Source organism: Nesoenas mayeri, assembly GCF_963082525.1.
Source record: "Nesoenas mayeri genome assembly, chromosome: 3".
In the NCBI taxonomy this organism is placed as follows: Eukaryota; Metazoa; Chordata; class Aves; order Columbiformes; family Columbidae; genus Nesoenas; species Nesoenas mayeri.
In genome coordinates, this window is record NC_137544.1 from 55,780,668 (window position 1) to 55,806,849 (window position 26,182).

A 26,182-nucleotide genomic window follows, 5' to 3' on the forward strand; every position below is an offset into this window, starting at 1 on the left:
AAAAAGAAAAACAAACAAACAAACAAACAAACAAAAAACCACATTTTTCTTTTAAATCAGTGATCTGTGCTGACAAACCTTGTTGACTATCTGGTAAAATGTATAATCAGTTCTGAAATCTCCCTGTGATTAATCTACTGACCTTCATTTTATTTTAATTTGAGCCTTAATTTGTTCTGCTTTTCTTTTTAATTTCCAACTGTATCTGAGATTCCCTATACTGTCAAGACCTGAGGACTTCAATCATTCCTGAGAAGGCTTTTAAACAGCACTTACAGAGCAAAAGTGGAGAGTGTCTCTAGACAAGGAAGTATTGTTACACCATATGGCTTAATGCAAAGTTTCTTGCTGGACCCATTTGCTGTCCCACCTCTCCACAATCCCTGCTCTGTAATATCTGGCAAATTTGGGATTATTGTGAAATGTTAGCTCTATCTCTTTCGAGAGAAGGGGAGGGGAACTTTCCAACATCACTTTAAAGAAAAACAGAAAGAAAAATGATGTGAAAACAAAGCACGGTGTAAAATATGGCAGAAAGCCTTTTCTTTCTGAGGGCGAATGTGATGCCAGGAGACTTATCTTGCTGTGATGAATGGGAGCTCTTTCACTCATTTACCATCTGCAAGGTATGGAACTCCTTGAAAGGGCTGCGCCTCCCATCGGGAAGGAAAGATGCCTCTTCCCTGGTTCTGGTGGTGACTTTTGGGGTTCAGATGGGAGGCCCAGCAGGTGGGAAGACAGCCCTTCCCTGGGGACAAACCACCCTGAGCCGAGCTGTGCCAGAGGAGGAGGCTGGGTGTGCAAGGCTGAGGTGAGGAGCGCAGGGGTGGCTGGAGGCCAGCAGCATGGGCTGGCGCTGTGCCTGTCCTCAAAGAAGCAGTGGACAGACACACCGCCTTGTCTCAGTCATGAGGGACAGTGACGGAATTCATCTGGGGACACAGGGGGAATGCGTGTAATTTATTGCATCCCAGAGAGCCACTAAACATTCCTGAGCTGAGAGGAGACTGGGGGAAAGGATCCACCCCCGCCCCCCTGCAATGGCACAGTAGGCAAGGGGACAGGGAGAAATTTGCTTTTATTTTGTCATTCCCAGCAGACTGAAACTTTTGCTGCTCAAAAAGTGGCTTTGTTTTAGTATGCAGTCAAATAAAATCTAGCTTTAGAGTTTAAAAATCCCCTTGATGTGCTTGTTTTGAGGAAAAGGTGTAGCCAGGACTACTTGAAAACTTTGGCTGATACAAGATCAAAATAGAAATGAAGTTGCCATTTCTACAGCGATTTAATGAGGGGGGACCCTGCAGCTCAACCCCATCTCCATTGTATGGCTCTTGTTTTGTTAAGTTGTACCACAGTCTGCCAATATCTTTGAAAAGCCTTTTACACCACCTCTTTAACCTATTGCAGGAGCTCTATCACCAGCATACTCAGCCTCCTCTTAAAAACAGACAGTGATAAAGATTTCACAGTCTTTCACACCAATTTACTTCAGGGCTTCACAGTTGCTCCTTTTTGGAAGTTTTCCCTGGTTATGGACTGAAATCCCCTTTGCTGTGAGTTTAGCTTGGAGCCACTTCCTTTATCTTTACTGGAAATGGAGAACTGCATGTTACCTCTCCACAGTTATTCTGCATGTATTTGAATCATCCTCATGTCTCCCCTAGTATAATAGTTTTTCCTCTGGAGTACATAACTCAAATTCCTTTGATATTTCTGTATGTTTAAAAGCTTCTGATCATTCTTGCTGCTGTTCTCAGGGCTTTCTCTAGAAAATCCTCAACCTTCTTTAATTAGGCTCCATGAACTGGATGCTTTACTTCCACTGCAGCCTTGCCAGTGGTGTACAAAGCAGAAGAACTGCAGCTTATGGTTTGTAGGCATTATCTTTCTTTATACAGCCTAGTCACAGAATTTCCCTTTGCCACAATAGGGAAACACCATTAACTTATGTTCACTTAATGATCTATGAGAGATCTGATATGGATTTATCTCCATAGATAGATCATATATACAATCCACTGTAAGTTCCTGTTTTGCAAATCTGCTGCTTTGTTGTTTGGGTTTTTTTGTTTGTTTGTTTTTTTGTTGTTTGTGTGGTTTTGTTTTTGTTTTTGTTTTTGTTTTTTTTACATTCTTACATCCTATATTTGTGCAGTTGATTATCCCTACACAGGAGATGAGTTTGGAAAACAATTCAATAAAAACAAAAAAATGCCTTTTTTTTTTTTTTTTTTTCCAGGCAGTACAACTCTTGGCAACATATCTCACTATATGGCTGAACTTTATTCTTGGTGGGAACTCAGCTGGCACAGAACGAGCTCTATTAAGTGTGCAATTGCATATTGACCTCTACTTGCTATTCATCATGTCTTTAGGATTTTAATAATGGTCTGCTCTTAAGGATGAGTGGGAGTTGTTTGTCCCTTGCTCCCTCATAAACGCTATTGCAATAATGGATTGCCAGGAATTTTTCCTCATGTTGGAGAGCTAATTAGATTCAAGTATTTTAGGGAAGCTACAAGTTTACTAAAGAACACATATGCAAATGCAGGGTGGGAACTAGGGAATGGGAACAGCCTGGAGCTGCTTCTTCAACACCATGATTGACAGACTCAATGGGCACATCTGGTACATAACTTCATGGCAAGGTCTGCATATGCACACTGTAAAATTGTAAATGTGGTCTGTAGAGGATAAGGGCTTCTTAGATCTGACATTATATTTACCAGGCTCACGCTTTTCTAGCAGGAGAGGCCCTTCACCTTCTACTGTAAACAGAAAGAAATCAGAGGCTCTCTCATGCAGGGCTGTTGGCAGATCACCATGAACTTGTTTCAGCCAGAGGACACTTCAGCGTCATGGTCAGTGAAAGTCTCTGAGCTTCAAAGGTAAGTCTTGTGCTCAAAGAGAGACATTGCGATGACCCAGGACTCCCGGCAGATTTGGTTTCACTTACTGGAAGATTCTCAAAAAAATTCAAAGGCACTTCAGCTCCCTTCAAACTTCAGCAAAGAGCAGGAGACCTCCTAGAAAAAGCGCAAAGTGTAGCACTAGCAGTACAGCAAGCGCCTGCATCTTGATTTCACTAGAGCAGATGTTATCTGCAAGCAATTAACATACTTGTCATCACCAGTGAAACAGATACAGAAATCTTCGAGGATTTTTTTTTTTTATCCACCCTAAAGAAAAGTGTTTGTGCACAAAGCAAAATTTCCACATTAGTATTAAAATAACATTCAGTGAGGCAAGCGGCATGTGTCATTTTTTCAGTTTCTTCCAGTTCTTTTTTTTTCAAAGAGCAATGCTGTAACACTTAGACCAGAGCTAGAGAATTCATTTGATCACAGACATGTATCTTTTAATGACAGCATATTTGATGGCTGGTTTTTGTGGTTTGTTTGTTTTTTGTTGATCGTTTTGGGTTGGTTTTTTTGTTTGTTTGTTTGGGGTTTTTTGTTGTTGTTTTGTTTTGTTTTTACTTCTGTTATGCATAAAGCTGTAGCAGGTACATATCCCACTCTCATGGATTTCACCACAACACGGCCTCAGTGAACTCCAAAGAGCTGGTTTTTGTTTACAAAGATGTATGAGGGACCCAGGGACATAGCCAGATATCATGAGTGTGTTATGTTTTTAAAATTCTCTGACAGTGCTTTGCAGCAGTCACATTCCTAATAATTATAAGACCCTGTTAAAATAATTGTTTTAAATATTGCACAGCAATCTGCCTTCCAAAGAATCTTTTAATTAGCTTGCATAGAAGATGACATCTACTCCACAGGTCCTCTGTACTCAGTTATTTCTCTGTCTCAGGTCTCTGTAAAGACCTGTTCCATCTGAACAGTAATCTAGACCTTCATTTGTGGGATATAGAGAAGAAAAACTTATGTGGAAGTTTTTTTCAGAAACATTGAGTTAGTTGAGGGTTTGAGAAATAAAACATTTCCCTGGTCTGCTATTTTCAAAGTCACCATTTTCTAAACCCTGGCAATATTATGGAATGACTCTCTTAACAGTGTTCCCTCTCATCAAGTTCATTTGAGTTGCTGCCATCTTAGAGAAGTGAAATGGTTTATGGTTATTGTGCTGGAGGAGGGAGAAAGTGGTCTCAGTTTTTGGAACTGACATGGTATTATTTTCTGATCTCAGTCAAGTCACTTGATCTGAGTTAGTTTATCTGTAAAAGAAGCCTGCTAGTTCCTTTTCCCATCTCAGTAAGGTCTTCAGAGAAAAAAATTGTTTATTGTTAAATGTTTATGGTATGCCAGACCTAATGGGACAATTCTTGATTGGGGCTTCAACATGTGACACAAATAACAATAATTTATGCAGAGAGGCAGGAAACTCAAATTCCTTCCATCTCTCTTATGAAAGGTTATTTGATATCTCAGCTCCTCAGCTCAATGTTCTTCTGGATTAAGCAGTGTTAATCTCATTTACAGCAGGAACTTGCTTTTAGAAGAAGAGCTAGCAAAAAAGATTGAATTTGAAACCAACGTGATTCCACTTCATTAAATCTGTTCTCCCTAAATATCCTCCAAGCCCTGCTCTGCAGCAGCTTCCTTGTGGCCCCTCACAACAAGAAAGACATTGAGGTGCTGGAGCATGCTCAAAGACAACAAGGCTCATGAAGAGCCTGGAGCATGAGTCTTATGAGGAGCAGCTGAGGGAACTGGGGTTGTTGAGCCTGGAGAAAAGAAGGCTGAGGGGAGAACATATTGCTGTCTACAACTACCTGCAAGGAAGTTGTAGTGAGGTGGCCATCAGTCTCTTCTCCAAGCAACAAGCCATAGGACAAGAGGAAATGGCCCCAGGTGGCACCAGGTTTAGAGGAGGTTTGGATGAGGAAAAATGTCTTCACAGAAAGGATTATTGGGCATTGGAACAGGCTGCCCAAGGAAGTGGCTGAGTCACCACCTGGAGTGGTGGACTTGGCAGTGTTAGGTTAACATTTAGACTTGAAAATCTTCAAGATCTTTTCCAACCTAAATGATTCTATGATTAGTGACAGGAGTTGTGTAGAAAGTGACTATCATGCCAGAAAGACTTGAGGGCACTGAATCTGGAATGAGCCACACATATTTATATCTAGCTAATCCAATGACATCTTGAAGCAGCCCAGGGCAAAGAAATTTCCTCTCAACAGTTTTTAGCCCACAAGTCCTTGTCTATTTTTTGTGAGTAAATGATCCTGTGACACGTGCTCTAATGAAAATCGTATTGAGACTCTTCCATATTACCCAGTGCAATCTCTGGAGCTTGCTTATTTACCTTCCTCAGCCTCATCTGCAAAGTCCTTCTTGTTCACATTCCAGCCACACTGACCGCTGATGCAGCTGAACATATCTAAAATGAACCACATGGATGGGATGAGGAATGCTCGAAAGAATGAAGTTGTACTATAAACTGTATGATATATTATAGTCCAAAGACTGTCCGGCAAAGGAAGTCATTTGTACAGCCTTCCTTTAGGTACCATGATGAAATGAGGAAACAGGGAAGAATAAATGATGGCTTCTGAAATTCTAATCACAAATCATGCTTTCCTTTTGACTATGAATGATGCTCTGGTCATGACAAGTTATAAAGCTGTAAGTTTGACATGAGAGCTCTGTAGAAAATCCCTTTGTCTCAAACAGCACTCAGAGAACTCCAGATATTCTATAGTCATCTGTTTAGAGAAGAAAATGATAATATGAATTAAGTATTTCAATGGAGATCTGCTTATTTGCATGTTGAAATGTAGAAAGCTCTGTTTCTCTGACAGAGTGCAAGGCAGACAACTCAGAGACCATCTACTTTCTTACAGCACAAACCCTCATTTTAGCATTTTCCAAAAATTCCCTTTGTGTTTTTGATTGTGCCCCATTCCAGTAAAGCTGTGCAGGACTTTTATCATTCTCTCTCCAAATTATCCTTTTGCCTGTAGATATTGTTCTGTCCATCTTAGGAAGAAGTAAAGAGAAGAATCTATATAAGCAAAACTAGCCTTCTATTGTTTATTACTATCTTTATCATGTAGTTTTTGCTGATATAAAAATATTATTAGGAACATCATTACTCTGCACAATTACTAAAAGGCAGAAAAGGAGCTTCAGGACTCACTGTATTAATACCAAAATAACAAAGCCAGAAAGAGAAAAATTGCATTTTTGATAGACAGTTTTTGGAACCTCAAAGGCAGGTACTTGGGGTGCTGAAGATTTTATAACAGTGGAAACTTTAATAATTGCAGGATGCCAATGGAGTGCCTATTTTATGACTGTCTGTGATACTAAACCTTTGAAGACTGCAGTCAATAGTAGTTTGTTCAGTGCTGACAGGGTGTTTTGTGCCAGGAAATTCCGGTTGCCAGAAGCAAGTGGTTAATTGTTATTGAACAGACAAGCTTCAGAGTGTTTCTGTGGCCCACTCTATACCAGTGGTACTACAAAACAGAAAATGCATCCACAGATGTCAAAAACAGAGAGAGGTGGGTAGGGGAATAGACATAGTAAAATCAGGACATTTGGAGAATCCCTCTATTGAAGCAACAGTTAGAGACCAGAATGAAGATAAACTTTAGACAAGCTTGTGTCTAAGCTGGAAAATAGATGATGGAAGCAACTGTAGAAACTTTACTGCCTTAAGGAAGGATTTACTCTTCATAGCTGTGGTTGAAAATCTTGCTTTCAGCTTTCAGCTTCTTGCAAGTAGTCCTATTCCATCCAAGATGACTCAGTTTGCTCTCAAAGTTAGATGTCGCTGAGGAAAAACAAAAGCACCTAGTAGCTTTTCTAAGAGGTTTGCAGTGAGAGTCCACATGTTTTTTTTTCTCTTTAGTTTTGTTCAGGTTCAGAATCCTCCACCCTGACTGAAGAGGATAGTGTCTTCTCCATTAGCATGTGAGTGACATTCTGTATTCCTTCAGAGGCCATTTGAAGAGCCCTCTTCTCAAAATGTACAAAACCTGTATGTTAATTCAGTGTAGTTTCCTTTCAAGCACAAACAGATTGAACTGAGTTGAAGCCATGTTACCATAAATGAAACCTGTAATCTGTTGTTTCCTTTAAATAAGGGAAACAGTTGAATATTGATTTTTTGTCTGAATACTGTGATATCTTGTGCATATGCTATAGACAGTGCTGCTAATAAGACTAGTAATCATTTCTATAAAAATGTATCTAGTAGATACCATCCTGCTTCAGGTAAGACTCCAATGAGTTGATTCAAGTGATATAACCTTATAGCACACAAACTAGTGGTGCTGTGAAAAGCAGAGACCTTCAGTTGTTGTTGAAAGTCAGTTCATTTAAACATCATACTTGTTTACATAGTTGAAGAGAAAGTCTTATTAGACATGAAGAAAATCCTGTAAAAGGAGGGACTGTCTTCTGGGAAAAAATACAGGAAAAAAGCTTGACTAATCAGTATATCAGAAGTTACCATTGTATAGGCATAAGATGCTATCCTCATATGTGCTAATTAGAGGACTTTCCAGTTGACTAAGACATTGTGTGATCTGTGTGAACTGTATTATCTGAACTAGTCCCTGACTGGAATGCTCAGGCTTTATCATAACAATGCTAGAAGGAAGCTGACACACTAAAAGGAGTCAAAGTAGAGCAACAAGAATTATCAACACCTTAAACATGCCCAAACAAACAAAAGGAAGCCTAAGAAATTCCACCCATCTTTATTTATTTATTTATTTATTTATTTATTATGAAAGTATTTTGCTCACATCCCACTATTACTGGGCAAGGCAGAGATTTTTAATAAGAAAATTATTATAACAAGATCAAGTGACTGAGTATCAACTGAATTCAGACAAAAAGTACTCATTCTACCTCTAACTTTCACTATCTGCTTTCTATGGCCACATCTGTATATGAGTTCTTTGGGTTAAATGATTCCAGGCCCTTCCTGTGCTGTGGTAAGAAAATAAAAATGGCTAAAGTGGTTTGGAAGTCTTTTGATGAAATAGTTTGATGAGAAAATACTGGTTTACTGAAGCTCAAATATTTTGCAAAAACATCCCAGGTTTGAGGAATTGTAATTGAACCATAGACAGGATTCCAACAGAGCAGGAACAGCGGTTTCCCTGACTAAATCTGTTCTGGTAAATTAAGTGTTCTTGGGACCATTCTCTGGCATTAAAGCCAACTGGCATGGAACATCCTGTATCCATATTGTGGAGATCTCTTACTCTCCATCACAGGGTAGCTACATCCAATTTACCTGTTGGGAACATTATCTAGGGCATTCTGGCTTCCAGACCATGCACTAGCATTGTTTGGGAAAACAGCAGCTGTCTTTGGCAAAAACTTTCCTGGGATTGTTCTGCTGTTTTGCAGACAATCAAGTTCCACTGCCCAGGAACAATTTCTGGCACTGTTTAATTCACTAGAGTAGATGCAGTTGTAGCCTGCTGCTGGAGATCCTGAGCCACCAGGGTCATTGGCTTCATATTTCCTCACACAGTGGACAAACCCATGAACCAGCTGGGCTCCAGAACAAGAGATTCTGAAGTGCAGCAGCAGCATCTCACTGAGATAAAGAAAAGATAATGCTGGTTGACATCCTCAGTAGTCCTGGTGATGTATTGCACCTCATAAATACTCTTCACCTCAGTTTCAAAAACAAACAAACCAACCAAACCCAACAAATCCCAAAACTAACCAACCAGCCAATCCTCACCCCCTACCCTTCCCCCACCACCAAAAAACAAAACAAAACAAAACAAAACCACCCCAAATCGGCATAGTCTTAAAACCTTTGACATCAAAAGTTGAATAGGCCACCAAAAGTAGAAACTCATATAAAATCAAATCAGAAGTTTATCTTGTGAAGCTTGGAGAAAAAAGCTTCAGCTGACATTCAGAAAAGCATTATATCCCAAATTACCGCTGCTTCCGAGTGTCCAAACAGAGACACTTATGGAAACAAAATAATTCAGAATTATCAGAATTTTTGGAATATCTGAAACACAAGGCATTAGTTTTCATACTGTGCAGGATCTGTGTTTTCTCTTTGGTTTGTGCTGCAATGGCTTTGTACAGCTACCAAGTGCAATTGGAATAAATAGAAGAATGTTGGAATCCCCTAAATGGACTATGCCTTAGATACAGGACAACACTGTTTGAAAGTCTGAGTGGCTGGCAGCTGAACACAGAAGTTGCAATGAGATGTGTGGCCTGTAGCCTGACAAGACGTTGCACTTGATATTTGCAGTTTATGTACTATCCCACACAACATCCCAGCAAGATGCATTTTTTAACAAATAGTTTTATATGCCACATCCTCACCATTGATCAGTCTTGTCAGAGACTGCAAAAAGATTCCGTTAACCTGTTTAAACTGGTTTCCCCATTGCTAAATAGCCTTTGCTGTTTGATGTTTGGTCTTTGCAACTCTTCTGGCTGAAGTGATAGAATACTTTTGCATAAGTAGTATTCGGTTTTCATTTTTTCTCAGTATGGAGGAAGGAAAATTTGGCACAGAAGAATTTAAGGAAATTACATTTTCATTACCCCAAACTGAGCATAATAAGCCACTAGGATTCTGTCTGGAAAATTACTGATATTAAAAGTTCTCTTCAAATTCCATTGGGAAGGGTGCTAAAATGTTTATTAATGTGGACAATCTCTTTGTAAAAGAGCTGGCATCCAGTACCAGGTCCCCTCCCCTTCAGAACTGTGTGGGCTGCCTCTTCTGTTATGCACATTCATATAATAGCCCTGTGGCAATGACAGTGGTTGCTCACACAGAAAATAAATACTAGGAAAGAATTTATGCATTTCTACTGTATTGAGTGTGATAAATGTTTTTCCCTTTCTGAAAAACAAAACACATTTTCTGCTTTTGTTCTTCATCTCCTCCCATCTGTTTTGTTTCTCTTAGCTGGAAATGAGAATAACAGCTGACTCTCTGTGGATTGCCAGTGGTCTACGGAGGGTTTGAAGGCCTCTATAATATCTTTGAAGCTCCTTTTTAAAAATAATTCTGTCCTAGTTCATGTGAAAAGCTGTATAATTCTTTCATCAGATCATAATTGTTGCAGTGAAAAGACTAGACCTACTTTCTCTCTTTGTCAATAGTGAGGTTTTATGGCCATGTGGGCCACTGGACATGCAGCATTATATGTTTCCAACCATGGCGAAAGAACAAAAGCATTTGTCTAAAATGCAAGCTTGATATGAGGGTGATATAACGATCTCCTTCACCCCAAATAGCAGGCCCATGTATTTTCCAGATTGCAGTAAAAGCATAAACATTGCCTAAGAAGCTTCTGAACACAGATCTCAAAGAAAGGCAAATTTAACAGCTGTACATTATTTAAACACTCTGTACATTATCTGAAATAGTGTGGGACACTATACTTATGAGAACCCCAAGTTTTTAAGTAGAAATCCATGGTCTTTGGTAATTCTGAATGCAAAATCAGCACAACCAGAGGGAATAGCTGAATTATGGTTCAGCAGGCTAGACTAACCTGATGTTTTGTCCTACTGAGGGCAATGTTGCAAAAAAATTGAACTGTGTATCACAGCAAGTTAATCACAGTTACTTGGAAACTGTAACAATGCAACACCAAGCTCGTGAGCAACTTTGTTTTAGTCACAGAAACCTGCTGGCAAGCTTGGACATTCACATGTTGTTTGCATCATAGGAAGAGAGTTATGACTAAGACCTGTGAAATTTTACTGACAGTGATTAGAGGTTTAGTAAAACAAATGTAAGAAAAATAAGTTTTCTGAAGCTAAAGAATTTATGCTCCTTTTTTTTTGGAGGTGACGAGGAGGGAAGGGGTCTGACATGAGTATTTAAAAGTCAAAAGTAAGATGTACCTTAGAGTAGCACATTTGTAGACTCAAAGATGTTTGTGTTTTCAGGGTTTTTCACAGCCTTTATCACTTTTCAGTAACAGATTTTCATTAGTAGCTTGATTTGGCATGACTACCAATGTTAAGTCACCACAACTTAACTGCATCTGGCTAAATAAACACTACAACCATTTACAGGGCAGTTACTACAGAAATTGGAGGAAGGACATGGCCCATAAGGTAATCAAGTTATTATGAAAGTAATATGTCCCTTTTCTATTAAAAACAGAAGTGGGAAGACAAATTGGTATATGCCAGCTTGGCCAAGGAATAATGGCTTTTTCATTTTACGTTAAAAAGGTTTTTTTTAACATTTTTTAGTTCATAATAAAGAACACAGAGAAATATTCATTATTTTATTAGTTAAGCCAAAATCATGTTGGCAAGTGAAGAAATAATAAACTAAAATCACTTCATGTGTGATGCAAAGGTCAAGTCGTCACCACTCACTAGTCAGTCTGGCAGTTACAGAACTCGGAACCAGAAAGGTGTCATTCACTGGAAAGGACAAAAATGTAAGTGTTCAGGATGAATACATGCCAGCTTATGGGATACATTCCAACTGAACAGTGAGGTTGCTGTGACTGGTATTCCAGCATGGCATTTCCAAAAAATATTTTGTCTAGACTCAATGAAAAAAAATGGCTGTTCATGTACATTAGTTGTTATGTGTTAAAGTGCTCTAAATGTCTGGTACAGGGCACTATGAGTTTGCTGCTGGCTAATAAGACAGAATTTAAAATAAAGCTTTTCTGAAATTCTGTTTAATTTGGTTACCACATGTTTAAATACATTTCTTTTTCTAGAGCGGGTTATTTAACTGGCATGCTTCAGTTGTAGTAGTGTCTTTCACCAAAAGCTTCTAAGAAACACAGCTGACATAGGTTAGATAGGGAGATCTTCACACAGATAATAAACTGCTCAAAACTTAGGAAGCAATGGATAGAAATAAAAGATCACTTTTCATGCCAAAGGAGTTTGTGCATAGAGTGTCACATTAATATGTGCTTGGGCCTGAGCAACACAGCACCAGACATGGACTTCATAGATAATTCAGGGAAGAGGTGAGCAGTGAGGTGACTAAGTTTGCTGATGATGTTCAGTTACATAAGGCAGTAAAGCTGTCTGAAAAAAGCTAAAGGGGGTCACACTGTACTGAGTGATGGAGAAAAAAAAAAAAATGGCAGCAATACATTCAATATACGTAAGCATAAAGTGGCACACATGGAAAAGTAACAGCTCTAAGTATATTTATAGAATAATAACCTTTGAGTTGACTGTTCCCATGCAGGAATGATATCCTGAGAGAAAGAAAAGTGTCAGTTCAGTGCTCATTCATGGAGACTTCAGCAGGTAACTTTGTTCTTCCAGTTTGTGACAAAGACCATGGTAGCCTCCTCTGAAACAGTATGCAGGACCCTGTTCCTCTACACCAAAGAGGATGTAGGGTATGGAGCTGGGTAGCATGGATGCTCAGAAGCTCAGAATGATTTCCCAGTGAGGAATAATAAAACAGATTTGAACTCTTTTGCATAGAAATAAGATGACACAAAGTGGATGGTATTCCATAATCACAAAATGTTGTGATGGAGAAGCCTAAGGATTCAGTTACACATACTCCAGAGACTTTGTTGGGAGTGGTTCAGGGTGTGACTGTCTCCTGGCTGCTGGTTGCTGCCCTGCTGCCTGAGTTCAGTGCCCCAGCAGCAGAGTCAGCAGCATAAGGCAAGTGCATGATGTGCCTGTCACAGGGCAAATTTGGGTAACTGAGGTTTTTAACAGCAGTGTGTTTAGGCTGATACAGTGAACACTGTGATAAACAGACTAGACAATGACATACTTTCTTGCGGGATGGATAATTTCAGGTCACAGGTGAAGTGACAAGGTGGGGATGTTTTAAACTCCTGTAAACAGATTACTTGGAGCTCATCTAGTTACATCCTTTGTTTTCTAAAAACCATAGGACTTAAACTACTAAACCACTCACACATTTTTAAATGATCAATATGTTGAAAGGTGAAGCCCTTTCTTGAGAACAATTGGGACTGAGGCTTCTCTTTTGTTGCATGTGAAAAATTCAGGGTTAATGAATATTTGCTTGTGTTCACATGGAAGTAGACAGTCTACTGTGCTATACAGTTTTAATCAACAAAGCTTATTCTAGGATGTTAAGTCATGTCAATATTCAGCTACAACGATGAGCATGCTGTATCAGAAAACCTGAGCTAGACAGTCGAGATACAAATACATAAAATATATAATGCTCGCTAACATAGACACTGTTACTGTAGACATGAGCTTGTCAAAAACTTTCCTTTATAAAATGGAAAATTAAATAGGTGATTTTGTGAATATTTAACTACATTTTACCCTCTGTGTAAAAGAAAAATTATAACATGATGGATTTTTACTTTCAGTGCAATACAGGTATATTTAAGTAACTTACAGAACAGATGTAATATTTACCTGCATTTGTATAAGTGTATATGTGTGTATTTCTGTATATGTCTGCATATGTTAACCATAATTATGGATTGGTTTATTATCTTCCTTAAGCTATGTATAAATGTATATATTCAGTATATTCTGTCACAATTAATTAGCTGGAGTGTATAATAAAACTTAGTAGCATTGACTCATAGTTATGGCTTAAAGTACTTAAAACCGTATGTTTTTTTTTTATTTTCCTTCGATGTAGATTTCTTTCAGCACACAGAAAAACAAAGTAACTTGAACTGTAAGTGTAAAAAATTTTTTTCATGTTTTTCTTTTTGATTTGAGTTATTATCAGAGAAAAAAAGACAGCATTAGGCTCATAATTTCCTTTCCAAAAGATAAATGGACACATTTGTTGCTTAAATCCTAAGATGAGGATCTATAATATAAAAAGCGCCTAACTTCCACATTAGAGAATTACCAGCTTATTCTATGCAGTCATCACGTGCATTTGAGTTTTAATAATGGGTGCAGCAACTCTCATGTGGGTTGTTCGTTAATCACTGTTATTTCTCTGGGCAGTTTTCACACCCCTCTCCCTAAATCTGATGTCTGTTATCTGAGATCTCAAAATGTTTTGCTCTTTAGAAACCAGGTTGGCTTTGGTGGCCAGCTGTCACACAGATCTCCCTCCTTCCCTTATCCCTACCAGTAAGAAGGGAAGGAAGAAGTGTCATCTCAGATGCTTTCTTGTTTACAAGGAGCCAGAGTTTTGTGTTAATAATTAAAAAATATGTCATAAAAGGCATTGAAAATAAAGGAGAAAACATCAAGAACCTCGAGAACTCAAAGTTTCTGCTCGACTTTTAATCTGGGAGAACTTTTGGATGCTAAATGATAAGGGATATATTTTGTCATTCAGAGCACTACCTTAAAACTTTGACCCCATTACTAGCATGGATTTTGGAAGGACTCTCCCATGTGCTGCACAACCATTCTATCTTTTCTGACTGTGACCAGCAAACCCATCTTTTTCCCTCCAGTAATTGTGATGATGGTGTTATTGCACAGCAGCCATGGGGCCTTCTTTTCTGGCTTCAAACCCGCAAAAGCCCAAATGTTAAAAACTTTTTGAGACTGCAGTTGACCGCTTCTTTTGGTTTTCCACTCTTTCTCACTTCCCGTGTCTGATCAGGATTGGAAACGGAAGTGTTGAAAAATTACACTTATGTATTATTTATTGAGCACTGATACTGTGCTTGGAGTTTAACCACACAGTGAAATACTGCAAAAAACTACTACTTTTATGGTATTTCAAGCCCGACCAGAAAGATAAATTACTGGAAGTTTCACAAGAATACTCTGTTTTTGCAAGACTTTCAGGCTAGTTCTGAAGATCAAAGATGGTCAGGCAGTCTGGATGAAACTCAAACGAACATTCAAATATTGGCTTCTTAGCCAAACCAAAGTGAACCTCTGAACTGTAAAGTTTGTCCTTCAGTATTGATAATATTCAGGTTCAGCCTACCTGATTCAACATGGAGTTTCTTTTTGATGTGTAAATAATGTTTTGGGTCCTCTGTGTATATTTTTCGTGGGTTGCTAACAGACTTTCAGATATCAGTTTGAGATTATTTGATGTGAAATCTAGTGGTTTACAGTGATATGCAGAGCTACGTCATATCCAACTGAATGTGAGCTGTTCCTACAGCAGACATTAGCAAGAATAATTGCACTGCTCCGTTATAGGAAAAAAAAAGGTCAATGTTAACACACTATGAGAAAGCCTCGTGTTGCTCCTTGTATGTTACTGTTGATGTACTACTAGCCTTTGCCTTTTGTTTTGTTTTGCTTTGCTTTGCTTTGCTTTGTTTTGCATGTCTCCCACTTACTGTGGAGTAAGGTGTTTGCAGAGAGTTATCATGGTATTTTGACTCATTCTAATTTTGTGCCCAATCTTATCTGATTAGCTACACCCATATTTTTGTTATAAAAGTAATAAAGTAAGTATAAAGTAAATACAAAAACTATTTTTATAATAGGTCAAGTCTTCCTCATATGAAATGCCACATTGACTTTCGCATTTACAGCCCTTGTGAATTTCCGTATTTGTCTGGTTTTTCATGGTAGAATTTTCCATGTTGATTCTCCTGTGGACCAGCATTTCCATTATCCTCTCCAGTGCTACCATCCATGTCACCCCTATCATCCCTTCAGGGCTGCCATCATATGCCTTGACACGTAAAAAAATCATGGCCAATGGTTTTGAAGACTGTATTACCTCTATGTCTATTGATACAGCTGGGTCACACAGAGAGTAGGATGCCTGACAGGTTGCTCTTCTGCTGCTAGCTTCATGACAGTTTTCTTTGTGACTTGTACCAGGCCTGCTGGTTTTGCGTGAAATGATTTCTTCATCTGTGAAGGGTGGGTAAAGACTCTTCCTAGGTCAAAATGTTTTGAAGCCTATATATGCAATAAGCTCTAGGAAAGATGTGTATTATTATTCTGCATTACTATATGAAAACTTAAGAAAATGCCACTAGCTAGTCTGATGTGACAGAAACAATTATTTAAGCTTACAGAGAAAGAATCATCCTGGTTAGAAAAAATGAGATCTGGGATCCTGACTTCAGAGACTGTCTTCAGGGAAGAAGAAAGTTTTAAATTCTTAATGCTCTCTGCTTTATGATATTCATGAAAACAAAGTCAAAAACATAAGAACACTTGGACTGTGCTATTAGTAATGCATTGGAAATCTACTGCTATAACTGAAGCATTAATGAAGATGAAGTGTTGACCTAGATGTGTATATATGACACATACTATAGACTAAAACTTGCTCTTGCATAAAATCAATATTTAGTGGTCAAATTTCCCTTGTTTCCCACTAATAATGGATGGAGTCATAGGGTTCAGTTGTAAATCCACCAGCTGGAAGTAATGAGATGAACTGGCCATAGCAATATGAAAGATATACATGCGTCTTCAAAGTCAGCACATCTGTGGAGATGCACGGAGAAGGATAGTAGGGAATTTTATATAGACATACAGTAAAACAGTCTCTCATGATACTGTAGGAACTGTAGGGGCCTAATCTTTACATTTCACTATTAAATTAGGAAGGGCAAAGCCTACACAATACCAATGGTATTAGTCATGTCTGGAGGGGCATCCAATACCAGATGTCACTTTTCTGATCTTTCATGCTCAGCTCTTACAGTTTTTGGCACGTCACAGTTCGCATCTGAATACAATTTAAGTTATAACAATACAATCAGCATGTCTAACTGTTCTTGCCTTTCTCTCTGCTATTTTAAGAGCTAGGCTATGGTGAATCTCTGCTGTTTAATCTGAAAGCCTTGCTTGTTGCCTGTCTCTAGCCTCATGGAGTAATGCTGGGGGATATCAGAGACTGGTGTTAAGGAACCATTGTTTGACAAGTGCTACTGGATTAAAGCTGAATTGCTTGTTTATTGGCTGCACAATTATTCATCTGTTAGCATACCATAGAAAAAATGATGTTGACAGTAAAATAGTAGCTTTTGTTGGTAGAAACTATTTGGCTTAAGTGAACATCTCACTGTTTGAATGTGAATGCAGTGCTGTACAGTATAACTAGAAAGGTTTGTTTATTTAATTAACCAGCACACAAAACCTGACTGCCTTCAAGATCAGACAAAAGGAAATTCATGTAGGGAATGGTGTGTGGAGGAGCACAGCCAGCCCTTCTGACTTGTTATAAGATAAAGTCATCTCCCTTTATGCAGATCATTCATGTTTATTTATGACATTTTTTGAATGGAAAGACACCCAAATGCCTCAGGCCAATGGCCCAAAGTAAATAACTTGTCATAATATACCTTGTAAATGACAATGTAAACCACGGGAAACCCAGGGAGGAGATGCACATACATTCCAAAGCTGGGAAGTTATTGAATGTTTAGGCTTAAGGAGCAGATAGTTATGATTGGGGATATTTCCCTTGTTTCTATATGTTAGATGAATTACTCTACATGAATGATATCCATTGTACTGTGTTTATTCTTTTCTACTTTTGTTCACGAATCACTATGATGTCTGCTCCTTTCCCAAAGTTGTCCTGTATAACAAATATGTTAAGTCTGACAAGGAATGGATGGTAATGCAGCATCAATGCCCTCTGGGGTTAGTGAGTGTTCTGGTTATTTTTGTGTCTCTGTAAGCTCACTATCCAGGCACTTGTATTGACTAAATTTTGTCTCAAGTTTAATGCAGAGAACTTCCCACTAGGGGAGCTGGTAGCCTGGGTTTGAGCAGTAACACCAGGAGCCACATCTTTGCATTTCTTGTTGCATTGAGGCGTGTTGCTTTCTATTCAGTGTTTGGCCCCAAAAAGGACTTAAGAAATCACATGAGATGAATTCATTCAGTGTTTTGTTATGGATTATGTATGTAAAGAAACCCTGGTTTTAGGCAGAGGCAAGAAGGTTTATCTGCTACATAAGGTGCTCTATGATAAGATTGTTTGTGGGAACCTTAAGGCCTGTTTAGTATGATTTCATGTGCTGGTCTTATCACTGGATGACTTGGTTAAAAGCTTGAATCTTGAGCCAGCTGTAGGTAAATCAGTTGTAACCAATTTGGCTACCTCTGTACTAGTAGATTAAACAGTGCCAGAATACTGGCACATGATCACTTTACTGTTCATTTGTTAACCTGCTTTTTAGCCCAGTTTTGGCCTGTGCCAAAAAACACTCACAGACTCCCAAACAGTTCCCAGACACAGTTCAGGAGTCAACAGGAGTGAGAAAGATGCTGCTACCCATTGTAAGTTTGGATGCAAAGAACTTTGCTGTAATAGCTGGGTAGAGAATGGTCCCTAGTCCACTTTATCTAGTAGGGAGATGTAGTTCGTGAGCAGAACACTGGGTACTTAACATCTTTTACTTAAAACATATAATGATTTTTTTGTTTTTGAGGACTTTCAACTAGCTATTGCTGCCAAGGTTCCTTTTCTGAGCCACAAACTTCAGGATTTTAGAATATATTTTCAAATTTAGTAAAAAAGTTATGGCCGTGACCTTTTGTTTTCCCTCAAAAAACAAATGAACACAGAATTCAGTTGTGCTTCTAAATTATGTTTTGACTATTATTTTCACACATAATGTATTTTTAATTATTGTTATAGAAGGATAGTGGTCTTTCAGGTCTAGGTTGATCCATCATAGCATTAGGTACCTCTAAAAGGCATTTCAACCTACCTAACCTCCGAATTATCACCTGGATATGCTGTCTCTGTTTACTAGTGGGAAGCCAGGGAAACAGCACTTCAAATTTAGGTGCTGACATTATACAGGCTGAATCTGAATTTAGTTTTGTTTTTGCCTTTTGCCGAAACAGTTAATACAATAGGATCTTGAACCTGCCACATGAGTTCTTAATGATATTTTTCCCGAAATAAATATTCCTTGTAGTTTTGTTTTTGTTTTGTTTTTGTTTTGTTTTGGGTTTTTTGTTTTGTTTTTTGTTTGTTTGTTTGTTTGTTTGTTTGTGTTTTTGTTTTTGTTTGTTTGTTTGTTTTTGTTGGTTTTTTTTTTACATCTTGTCTGCTTACAAGTTATTGGAGCTGGTCCTGGCTATGCAGGGTGACAGTCTTGTATAAAGTGCCTAGTACACAAACACACAGAGAGACTAGTCTGTTGTACTCAGTCTCTATTCAGGTATTGCATCCAAGCCTCTAGCATTGCATTGTCACTACAACATGAAGGTTGACATCCTATGTATAAAATAAGCACCACAATGAAGATTTATCTCTTTTCTTCTTTTCTTGAGTATCCCCAGTAACAAAATATGAAATGCAGCAACATAGTTCTTCAATGTTTGATATAACAAAATGCTAGCCTTTTTAAAGGAAACACCAGTGACTGAAAAAATGACTTGCAGTACAATCGTATGAGGAAAATCATGGCACAGCTGGGTTGGGTCTGACCTTCTACCAAGCCCAGAAGAGTCGGAATCTGACATTTTGGTTCAGACCCCACTCTGAATATAGTAAAACAGTAAGCCATAACAGTAAGAAAATATTGCAATATTGCCCTGAAGCGAACTAATTTCAGACATACCAGCCCACCTCTACCCTTTTTTTTTCTTTTTTCCAGTTTGCTTTGCAATTTTTCCCTCCTTCCCTAAAGAGGTAGGATTATGTAACCTAATAAACTGATCTCATTACAGACCCACTGACAGACAGACATACAAGTTGCTGCTGATGGGCATGTGTGCTGAGGATGAGCATGCTGAGAGGGTGGTGGAAGTGATGCAGTACTCAGAAACCATCTGGCTGAAGGAGGTCATGCCTGTTGCATAAAGCAGGGGGAGACACGGATGTCAACAGCATGGAGGGTTACATCCATCAATCAGCTTTTTCATTATAGCAAGAATGAACACTGTGGCTCCTTGGGAGGAAGAAGGTACTGGTGATCTCTCATCTCACAGGTGGCAACTCTAAAAAAGGCTAACCTTTCACATTTCCAGGAACAGGGAGAATGAAGAATGTGTTTTTAATGAATTACCCATAAGCACATACACACACACACAGAGATCTGCACAATATCCTACTTTCACATATATTTTCCCTTCAGGATAAAATAATTAAATTGAAAAGTCTCATTATTTATTTTTAAAAAGCATAAAAGTGTATCTTACCAGGAAGCAAGTAAATAATTCTCTGTAATAAAATGTAGAGAATTATTTTCTGCATTTCTATTTCATTCCAAAGGATAGAAGAATAGTAGAAGAAGGAAATATGCCAGAACGTAACAAGACTAAATTAACACTCATGGCATTTTTACTCATCCAAACTGAGGATTAGATGATTAATTGAATCTCAAACTAAAAATTAAATTAATTAAACCTCAGGCTTCAGGGAGTGGAGTATGAAAAAAACTGGTCTTTCCACACATTCAAGTGCATGCCAGAGTACACAAGGGAAAATTATGCATTCCCTTCAGAAATGGCACTAACGACCAGAGGTAGAATACAACCTACATTTGTAAAGGCCAGAAAGAGCACAAAATGCTTGAAAAAAACATTCTTAGGCTCTCCAAAGATAACACAAAGAATATAACTGATAGAGCAAGCAGTCTCTGGAAGGCTTTGAATCTTTTGTATTATACCACAAAGGGAAGAACAAGCCTGAGATCAGGACCCTCTGTGCTATCAGTTCACCTGCCTACATACAGCCATGTATGTCTAATTTGGAGGCTGATAAATGTCTGTTAATTCAGTATACAGCAACTGAAAGTAAATGCTTCCAGAGGACAGAGGAGGGCATGAATAACCTGTTACTTACTGAACCTCCCTTTCTTCCACCAGTCATAGAATATCAAATCTAGATGTGACCTAAATCCCTATCAATTCCTAAATTCAGAGAGGGGTCTAAATCTCCATCTCTTTCTCTTCCTTGATCATACAGGGAGCCCAGAAGGTCCTTCTGTATGTAGAAAGAACAGAAATAAAGACAAGCTCAGGTGAACTGGACTTTATGGGTCACAGAGTCCAACAAATAAGCTCTGGAATTAGCTGGTAAGGTAATGTTAAGTTGATTTTACTACTGCTCTGTAATGTTTCAGGATTTACAAGAAGATCGAGTCTGCAGTCATTACTCTCACTAAACATTCACTGCTGTCAACTTTCTCCTTCACAGGGAAACTGGGATTTGGCCTTGCCTGCAAAATAACTCCCTAATGTCCCAAAGTAGCCAGACAAAGAAAAAATATGTTTGTAGGATGAGGAGAACTTTTTTCACTCACTCCTCAAATGATAGCCATGTTTTGGCAGTTGTAATGAAGCCAATAAGGCAAAACATTACTGAGAAAAAGGCCTCTCTAACAGGGAGCACAGTTTCCTGCGTATCATTATTATCTCAGTGTTCACCTCAGAGTGTGTGCAATAGTTTTGGTTCACCTTTCGTCCTCCAAAAGCATCAGCAATCAATCAGGTTAGAACTGAGAAAGAGCTAACAGAGCCTTTATTTTCGTAGATCGTTAAAAATGACCCAAGGGACCAATTTTCTGTACTTTTGCTCAGTTTCCTTCTGATTCCAGTCATTAAGAATGAGATACACATAGTCGTAAGGGGAGACAATGAACACAATGCTCCTTTTGCTTATGCCAATGGGTTCTGTTAAAGTTGAACTGGAATAAATGAGAAGAACATTTGCTTGACTTTCTCTCAGCAGCTTTAACTTAAGCACATATTAAACTAGATTATTTTCTCAGTGAAAGGTACCTCGAATGAAATCTGAAGTAACTGAATTAAGTTGCGTTATGGCCCTGTAAAGATCGGGAGGTCAAATTCAAATTTGGTGCAAGCAAAGGTAATGAAGTTGTCCACACACAGGTTGTCTATTCTTTGTCTCAGGGCTCTATCTAAACTCAAGTATATTGTTAAGTGTTATACTTTTTTTAATATCAGTGATGCTGAACTATGTTTTAACCCGGTAAATGAACTGAAGTACTAGGAAGTGACATGGTCGTTTGCCTGAAAATGTAAATATAAGGAATAGTATGCCATGGCTGATGAAATGTAAATTTGTATGATTTCAATAGGCAATAATTTTACATTGGTCCTTTTCATTGGTAAAGGAGTAACAGGAAAAAAATACATCAGCTGTTTTGCCAAATGGGTAAGAATTCTTTCTCAGCCAGACAGGTTACCATACAGTACAGTCCATATGTGAAGTGATCTGTCTGCACATGGAAGTTTGAGAAGTCTATTTATTTAAACAAACCTCAGATTAATAAATCACATTCCGCATGTTGAATACTGTAACATTAGTGAGCCCTGAAATGATCTGTAGACTTGGTCATTTGGATGAATGCACTGCTCATGAGTTGGATCTGATGATACATTGCTGTGCTCCTATGCAATTCATCATACAAGGAGCTTCTGAAGTAACATGCCATGCTAAGGCTGACACCAAAGATGGAGGGAGAAGCTTGCAAACGTTTGCAGGTCTTAATTATGTATCTGATGGCAGAAACACAAAATATTTCCTCTGTCAAAAAGCTAGGATTTTCTTTTTTTTTTTTTTCTTTCCTTTTATAGTAAAAATTGGAGGTTTTGTAACAAGCACACTTGACATCTATTTAGAATTTTTCTATGTGAATTCCTTCGTTTGATAGTCCAGGTCTGTCATCAAAATCAAACCTATCAGTTTGGCCCAAGTACATACACACACACACACACACTGCTTTTGGGAATGGAGAAGAAAGAAGGGGAGAGAAGAGAAGGTGGAGGTAGGAGACAGGGCAGGAAATAAAAACAGAAGACAATTGCAAAGATTTCCTGGAGACACGTGTTTTCTAGCCCCCCTCGTCTACAGGCTCCCTTACTTCCCCAAGCAACATTTGTGAGCTCTGATTCCTACTGAAAACTGTGTCAGTCTGGCATGTGAACCATGCCAAATTCCTGCTGATTGTTTTAAACCAGGAGAAGTGTACCTTGGTAGCAACCACACCGATGCAGACCACTCCTTTGCACTAAGCAGTGTGAAAAATGTGCTGGAACCTGTAAGAAAGCAGACCTGTGCAGTGCACCATTTGCATGGGCACCTTCACATCTGGCTGTATGGAATGACCTGCCCATTCAGGAACTATTTATTTCCTGGAGCAATATTTTAAAGTTGCACTTCAAGTGTCATAATATAATATAGTGAGTTGAATGTAGTGGTCATAAATCTTTTGTAATACTGCTTTCCTAACCATTGAGTAACAGCCATATCTACCCTGGAAAATTCTCCATAGCCTAGTGGGAATCATGACTGCAAAACACTAGGTGTCCAACACCCAAAAAAACCCCAAACAAACAATTCTTAGTAATAGCACCGCCCTTTAATTATGCTGGATCAATAGCTTCTCACAGGCTTCTAAAATCCAACAAAGGCTTCTGACATTGGAGATATTGCAGGTGACATCATGAAGCAGTCATGCAGAGACTCTTACTGCTTTAATAATCTCAGTTATGTAGTTCCTGATGTTCCCAAACTCTTATCTGGTTTCCTGTTCCATTTTTACTTATCATGATTTGATGTCAAAATCTCTAAAGCCGGTGCATAAATCCAACGGGCTCTGATTCTGTTTTCTAAATCCTAGTTAACATGTTTTAAAAGGAGTTGTGTAAGTTGACCTAGTTATAAGATGTGATATGTGATCTTTCTGTCTCTCTCCTCATTCTTATTTATTCAAAGGAATACAGGTCTGTGTAACTTGCCAGGCATCCTGCAAAATGAAATTGTGATGACACACCAAGGAATCTGAAAACACTCAGAACAGTCTTATTCTCAGACAGAAATCAAACTGAAATTGATCCTGAAAGGAGATAAAACCTCAGAAAAGTTGGAGGGTTTTCTGATCAAAGAGAAATATCTCATATATGAATCATGCTTCACATATAAGAATAAAATATTACTATTTCAAGACTGTGAGTTTTTTAAAAGCAGTGGTGTTTTCTGCAGAAACTATTGGGGGAACAGTACGTTCTGCTGGCTTAACAGTGTTGTTCTAAGTCATTCATATTATACATTAGATTTCTGGTTATAACTGGCCTGCTACGAGTTTCCTGGGAAGTGACAAGTTTGCCCACTTCCTTGTTTATCAAGAGATCAAAACTTCTATTGAATTACTGTCATACATTCTTTAAAATTCAATCTCCTGTGTTAATTAGTTATGTAATCACATCTAACACTTTTAGAGATGAAGTAGGACAGGATTGACTTGGTAGGTGAGAAAAGATCAAAGCAATGCTCTAACAAATTATTATGGTAATTAGTGTTAGCCTTGTAGTTTGTCTCCAGGGGGGCTTTTAACAGAAGCAGTGAGAGCTTGGGAAAACCTGCCTGCAGAGTAAGCACGCACTTGAAGAAACAAAGCTTGCCAAGCTGACAGGGCAGTCTGGCAGGGGGATTGGAGAGGAGTGGCACGAGGGTAAATTAAAAGGCATATCAGGTAGTGAAAGGGAGAAGTGATCTGAGTGTGCTACATGATTCTCAAGATGCAAGAGATCCACTGCATCTCTGCACTCCCCCTCAGCCCTGCAGAAAGCTCTAATAACCCTTGGATTTGTTGAGTCTTAGCCAAAAGGACAGCTGTTGCTAGGGATTTCATCAATCACAGGAGCACAGATGTCAGAGATGGACAGTAGTCCTGCCTCCCAAACCCCACATCCCCCACATTATTATTATCTATGCTGCATCTGCTGGCACTTGCTATAGTCTAGTTTTAAATGATTCAAGCCATGGGTTATACCATTTCCCTTGAGATGCTATTATGCTGCCAAGAGAGGATGCTTCTCATGGAGGAAGAATTTCTCCTGGAGCTGCCCAGCACATGGGAGGCAGCACTCCCCTTTGAGGAGGTGCAGCACGTACCCTCCTACTTCTGCAGTACAAGTCCGTGAGCTGGGGAATGTGGAGCATACAGGTATCTGTGTTTGGGCTCCCTGCGTATGCTTTTCCCTGGGTTGTGTACACAAAAAGGCCCAGATGTAGTCGTCGATGCATGGAGGATGCAGAGATAGAGTAGAAACAAACTACATTACCTCCAGCCTGTTGTGAGAGTACTTTGCCCCACAGTGAAGGAGCTGATGAGAGCCCTGTGCGATCCCTCCATTTGCACCCTAGCCCCCTAATGCAATGTCTAATTGTTCCTCGGTCTAATTTGTTCCCCATTAAGGCCTCCATAGTGATATGCATAGGCAGGGGTCTGGTCCTCTTCATGCGACCACTTGTGTTGTTGCAGGGTCTGTAGAGGTCCCCTGAGATGACTCCCCTAGCGAGTTCCTAAGAGGAGGGAGGGTGACGTTATTTGCCCCTTCAGAAGGACGACACTAATGTCAATGACTAACAACAGCCCTGCAAGGTCTACGTGGGCTGGCCCACTGCCAAGACCACAATCTGCCCACCCTTGCAGTTGCAGCAGCCAGCCGGCTGACAGTGCCACTGGCTGGCTGACGCCCCCCCAGATTGGCAGGTCTCCTTTGCCAGAATGGAAACTGCCTCTAGTCAACAGCTCGTTATTAGTGCTCTACTTTTCGCAGCAATTAAGTCAAGAACCAATGGCACCTGTTCGTCTCACCTCCCTTGTGGGAATTAACATGCCGTATGGGAAAGAGATTTGCATGGTGGGGGGGCAGGGAGGGAAGAGCTTCTTTGAGTCTGTTAAAGGCAAATAGCAATGCATTTGAGGTTCTTCAGGGAATAGCAGGCTTGATGAATTTACAAGAATTTTGAGGAGAGCCGCTTTTACCCTGGGGGTGGTGAAAATGTCCCAGATAATTTGATTTTAAGTAGATGTTCACTTCGACTTGTTAGTTCTCTCCACGGCTAAGGAAAACTTATACCTCAGTGAAAACCACTGAAAAGACCCTGACGACACCTCAAATCTGTTTGATAATGAGAATATAACTGCCTCAGCTTGGATGAACAATGTTTTAATCTGTGCAGCTTGTATGTACGAAGGCTCTGAAATGGACCTCTGGTTTGCCTGGGGATTTGCTGTGTGTATCTACTTAAGCAGTGAACCTGAAAAATGGCATAATTGTTCATCTTGCAAAGAATTACCTCATTCTGTCTAATCAACCTGACAGGACAAAACAAACCAATCTTTTAAAAAGATGTATTTTTTTCCAGGAAGATGTGAATATTAAGACGGTATGTAGATGCTGTTGGTTCCAATTAAAATCAATATATGTCCTGATTTGCGGCTGTTGTCTCTGTGACAGCGAGGGGGCTAGATAAGGGGACCCATCTGCTCAGCTTTCCCAAAGGGGCTCCTAACAAGTGAATGACCTGCAGTGTTTATTATTAAGTTTTCAAAGGGAAACTTGTTTTGGTCTAATTGAAG